We start from the raw sequence: 6,312 nt of genomic DNA on the forward strand, positions 1-6,312 counted from the left end.
GCTAAAGAGGAGTCATAAACCCTCTGAAATCATATGCAAATTTATGCAGACAGTCCATGCATATGTGCTGTGTGGGGAAGAGAGTCCAGAGCTTTAATCAGATTCTCAGGGGTATCCAGTTTCCAAAACGGTAAGAATCATAGCTCCAGGATTGCTGTGAGGACAGACCAAATGACATGGTGCCTGTGAGAGAGCTTGGAATTCCACCTGGGGAATGTCTCGTGTTGAGCTCCTGGAAGTCGGCAGACAGGCCACGCTTCCACTCTCTCCCTCTGTCCACACCTCACTCGACAGTAATAACGTTAATAACTACCACCATTTTTCAAGGGCCTATTGGGCGCCAGGCTCTGCTCTAGTGTTTGCTGCATTACAAATGAAGAAACCAAGGCTCAAAGAGGAGGAGGTCACTGAGGGTCACAGCTGGTGAGTGCAGGGCTGTGTTCTGAACCTGAACCTTACTCCTCTGAGGTTGCTAAGAGGACACATGCAAACAGGACTCCAAATAGTGCTCCTGGGATGGCAGGGAACTCCAATTAGAAACTCCCAAAGTCCCAGCTATATAAGGTATGTGTGTGTGTGTGTGTGTGTGTGTGTGTGTGTGTTTTGTGTAACAAGAGATGGATAGATGGATGGGTGTGTGGATGGATGGATGGATGGATGGATCACTGGATGGATGGATGGGTGGATGGATGGAGGGACTGGGGAGAGAAAGGAACCCACCTTTAGCTTCTTCTAGATGTTTATCATCCAGATTCATAGGTGTGGCACAGACTCAATCAAATTGACACACCTTGATTTGGAGAACCATAAAGTCAAACAAGAATACAATAGTCTATGTTATGGGCTGAACTGTACCCTCCCCACCAAAAAAATTCATGTGTGAAGTCCTAACCCCCATACCTCAGAATGTGACTTTATTTGGAAATAGGCTTGCCATGGACATGATCAGTTAAGATGAGCTCAGAGTAGGCTACGGTGGGCCTCTAATCCAATATGACTGGTGTCCTTATAAAAAGGGGAAATGTGGACACAAGCAAGGAGGACATCACACGAAGGTGAATGTGCCCTGCAAGCCAAGAAACACCAAAGATCACCAACAAACCTCCAGAAGCGAGAGGAGAGGCAGGGGACGGATGTTCCCTCCCAGCCCTCAGAAGTCCCGGCCCTGCGGACACCTGTGTCCGACTCCAGCCTCCAGGGACTGTAAGACAATCGGCGTCTGTTGTTGAAGCCCCGCCCCCCCACGCTCTGTGCTGCTTTGTGATGGCAGCCCTAGGAAACACATACCCTCTCTTTCTTCCAAAGCAGAGTGAAGGTGTGAAAAGGTCCACGTGCGCTGAACTCTAGTCCTGCCCCACATGCCAAATTCTAACCTTTGAGTCCTCTACCCCCCACAACATGGAGACAAACAAGTCAACCAGCACCAGCGTGGCAGGACTGAGGGAAAGCTTTTCTGAATGGATTGCATTTTAGCTTGGTTTTCATCAAACTTGTGTTAGATTATGTAAACTTCTTCATTCAAAACACTGTTCTCCAGAGGTTGGCATTGCTTATGTACTTGTACGCTTTCAATGAATTAACTAACCAAGGTTCTGGAAATCTGGTTGGAGCACACCTTGTCCCGGTGTCTAGCTTTACGATGGGAAAACCCTCCAGCCTTGACTGGGACCACAATGTGCTGGACCCTGGGCATGTTTCACCGAGGGGGAAGGAAAGAGGCCTGAGGACAGCCCCTGCCCACAGGGGTCTGCAGCCCGGCCAAGGAGACAAGACTGAAGGGTGACACACAGCACAAGGTCTGAGTCATGACAACAGGAAATAATTCGAGAGACATCACAGCAACAGCCAAATGGAAGATGCAATAACGAAGGTGATGAGTTTGGAAAAGGGAGCAAGAAGTTTAGGGACATCAAGAAGATGAGAACAGATAAATTAAAACGTGCAATAGCTTGAAATTCAGGCTTTGCCCAATGCAAGGGGAACTTGAAACTCAAGTTTCCAGATCGCATCTAAATTTAGAGCCAGAGTTTTCAGTGGGTTTGAAACCTGGCCAGATTGCCTATCTTTCAGGTTCTCTTGATATATTTGAAGCCACAGACGTGGCATTTCTAAACAGAGGAACTAAAAGTTAAAGGGAGTCAGCTGGGGTGGGTCCCTTAAGTATCATTAATGTCCCCGAGTCCCAAAGGAACAAGTCCTTCACCCATTGTAGGGGAAAGACCAGGCCTATTGTGTTCCAGATGGGTTTTCGACCTGCTATCACTCCCCTGGGCTGGGGTTTATCAAGCACTTCCTGTGTGCCTGACAAGGCTTACCAGCCATCAGCTGAGGACCTTTGTTCTTCCACAGGCTTCCCAATCACCCCAATAGGTAAGCCACAAATCACTCGAGAGGACCAATGATTTCATTCCAACCTCGTTCTAGAAAACTGTGAAATGCTATTGGTATGAGAAGGGCTGATGGGAGCATCCTGCAAAGAGGAAAGGCACAGGCCACAGAGCAAAGAACCCAAGATAAGAGAACATCTGTATTTTTCTGATCAGCTACTGGCTGTTGAGGCAGCGGTGGGCTTCCATGACCCCCCCAAGAAGTAGGGGCTCCCAACTTTCAAGTAGGAGGGCCTCTTTCTAGTGTAGAAGTTGAGAGTAGTTATGTTTTTTCCATCTGTGGTAGAGAAAATTCCTACCGATGAAAAACTACTAAAATTCAGTAACATTTTTCAACTGATTTGCGTCTGGCTCCTTTCAAAGGACCCACATCTGTCATGTACTTATGTGCAATGTCAATGATTCTCTAAGACTAGATCAAGACATTGGCTTGCTTACCGCATGGACTTATTTGGTGAACTCACTGGCACGGCTTTATAGCTTTTGTCAATTTGAAGTTTGGTTGAAAGAATGCAAGTTTCTACCCTAATCTGGCCACACATCCAGCGTGTTTTAGAATTTAAAGTGTGGTGCCATGTGTTTAAAACAAGAGTGTCGCTTTACAATGTGAAGCCCAGCAGAAGCTCAGAAATGCCCAAATGGTACAGAACAGGTGGGCTATCTCACTGCAGAGATAAAAGAGAAAAGTCATCATTTCATTTCCAAAAGCCAGAAAAGAAATCGTTTCCATCAGGCACAAATGAAGTACTAACAATTAAAAAAAAAAAAAAAACCAACACCAAATCTATTATTCATGTGTGTCAGTTGGGAAGCAGGAGCAGTTAAACATTCAGATTTGGAGACAGACCTTCGTTGGAATACCTCCTCTGCCTCTTATTAGCACTCTGACCTTGGCAAGTTTCTTAGATTCTCTGAGCTTTGGTTCTCGCAAATTGAGATGTGTTCGTTCTATATCAGTGCATAACGAATTACCACAAACGGTGGCCTTAAACAAACACTCCTTATCTCACAGTTTCTGCAGGTCAGAATGCAGGGGGAGTCCTCTGCTAGGGAGTCTCAAGACTGGAATCAAGGTGTTGACCAGTCTGCGCCCTCCTCTGGAGGCTCTGAGGGAGAAAGTTCTTCCAAGCTCATTCAGGTATTGGCAGACCCAGCTCCTAGCAGCTGTGTGCTTGAGGTCCCCGTGTTCTTGCTGGCTCTTGGGCCTGACCTCTCTTGGCTCCTGGAAGGTGCCCTCAGCTCCTGGCCATGTGGCCTCCCCCACTGGCCCTTCACAACATGACAGCTCATTGCTTCAAGGCCAGCCAGAGAGTCTCTCTCCCTGCCTGTTAAAATAAAGTCTTATATAACCTAATCATGGCATCAACAATCCCATCCCCTTGGCCTTATTATGTGACCTAATCAGGAGTGACATCTTGTCATGTTCACAGTTCTGCCCACACCTAAGGAGAGGGAATTAAGCAGGACGTGTACACCAGGAGGCAGATCTCTGGGGCCATCTTAGAATTCCACCTACCAAAGCGTTGTGGGTTTAAATAAGACACTTTATGTAAAGTGCTTAGCTCTGCACCTGGCCCACAGAAAGCTTCCCCAAGTGGTAGCCGTAGTCACCACCATCAATATGTATAGTAGGCAAAATAATGACACCCCCTGCCCTCCGGCAAAAGATAAGATGTCCTTGGAAACTGTGAATATATTATGCTACATGGTAAAGAGAATGAAGGTTGCAGACAGAATCAAGGTTGCTAATCAGCTGACCTTAAAATGGGAAGATTATCCTGGATTAGCTCCTTATGTTATCACAAGGGTCCTTCCAGGTAGCGAGAGAGGCAGAAGAGTCAGAACCAGAGAGATGGCAGCATGAAAAGACTTGGCCCAACGTTGCTGACCTTGAAGATGGAAGAATGAACCACAAGCCAAGGAATGTCGGCAGCAAGGGACGTGGTCAAAGCTGGAAGGGGCAAGGAATAGATTTTCCCCTGGAGCCTCCAGAACACAGTCCTGCTGTCACCTTGATCTTAGCCCAGTGAGACCCATGTCAGACTTCAAACCTCCAGACCTGTAAGAGTATAAATTTGTCTTGTTTTAAGCCACATTTATAGTAATTTGTTACAGCATCCGTAGAAAACTAATACAATGTTATATATTTTATGGGGGCTAAAGAAAAAGATTAAAATGATAGCTTTCAGGGTGCATATTGATTCGCTGACCATTTATAAAAGCTGGTTGGGAAACTGTGAAATGGAGAATCTAAAGCGGGGTAGGTGACGGTCTCCCTGGGTCCACCCTGCTTAGCCTGAGTGTATGTGTTATGGAGCATGAAGACCAACAACGTGCTTCCAACGGAGACTGACGTGTCCCAGAGATAACAGTGAAGAAACTAGGGCTGAAAAGACAGCAGTGATGTGGGGATTGGATGGGATTGCTGGGAAATAGTGGATGACCTGTCTTTTGGAAGAGAACTTAGAAATGTCATGTACGTTCCCAAGGGAGATCTACCGGATGGAAGCTACCAGAACTCAGCACTCAGCTCAGTCTGAGTCATTGCTTCCTGGAAGTCAATGATCAGTAACTACAGAGACCAGAACTAACAATGGCTTAAACAGAAGAGAAGTGTCTTTCTGCTATGGTAAATGCCTTCTGGAGGTGAGTGGTCCAGGACTGGTTTGATGATTCCATGACGTCATGGATCCAGGCTCCCTGATGCACTGCTTCCCCAAGGTTGATGCTCTCACCCACAAGGTCCAAGACGGAGAAGCACATCCACATTCCCAGCAGCAGGAAGGGGGAAGACCACACCCTTTAAGTTCACATCCCAGAAGTTGCATACCTCACTTTTACTCTCATTCCAATGTCAACAACGTAGTCATATGCCCTCCCTTGGCTGCAAAGGAAACTGGGAAACTCATCCTTATTCTGGGTGGCCATGCAACCTGCTGAAAAATTGGAGATTCTATGACCATGGGAGAAGAGCGGAGAACTGATATTGGGGGAAGGGGAACCAGCTAGCTCTGCACAATGATGACAGGGTTATTTTAGATTATCCTCCCTGTGATATGGCCCCTCACTGGTTTGGCACTCTGGTAGCATCCTGATTCCCTTTTTGGAAATGAACTTCTCTCCCATGGTAATGAACTGTGTGAAGGGACTATTAACAGAGGTGCTTCCCTGCTATAGCCAAGAGTTCCATCATTCACTCTACCTCCAGCCTCAGGGAGAGACTGATTCCTGGTACTCCTGCCCCGAACTGCCTAGTACCTGCCCTAACTCAGACCAGGTCTCAAACCTTTCCTTACCCAAAAAATATCCTTCTCAAACCTTTCCTTATCCAAAAAATATCCTTCCAGCTTTGATCAGTTAGAGGGGGTTTCTGTCACTTGCCACCTACGACTCCTCACAGATAACACCTGTTCCTGGGTCTTCCAGCAGAAGCTTGCAACATCTTGGCAAATCCAGAAGCAATCTTGTGGGAGGGCAGTGCACTTTCTCCTATTGCATCAGAGAGTCAGAAAGCAAAATACCCACTAAATTAAATGATTCATGTAGGGATTTATATTGCCATCGGTAAGACACTCAGGGATAAGCAATCCAGCGTTGGCACAAGTTTAATCCCCTGTTGGCCATTAAACAGGGGTCGGCAAACTTTTTCTGAAAAAGTCAGACCATCAATAGTTTAGGCTTTGCTGGCCACACAGACTCTGTCACCACTACTCCATTCTGCCACTGTAATGTGAAAGCAGCCACAGATAATACATAAAGGAATGGGCATGGCAGTGTTTCAATAAAGCTTTATTGACAAAAACAGATGGCAGGTCAGGTTTGACCTATGGGTCCTACTTGGCCAACTCTGCTGTTAAGGGCCCAATTCCTTCTCTCTCTTCCTGCTCTGCTTTAGCATGTGGCTTTTGTCATCATGCTCGTCCCA

This window comes from Tursiops truncatus, chromosome 10 (genome assembly GCF_011762595.2).
Source record: "Tursiops truncatus isolate mTurTru1 chromosome 10, mTurTru1.mat.Y, whole genome shotgun sequence".
NCBI classification, from domain to species: Eukaryota; Metazoa; Chordata; class Mammalia; order Artiodactyla; family Delphinidae; genus Tursiops; species Tursiops truncatus.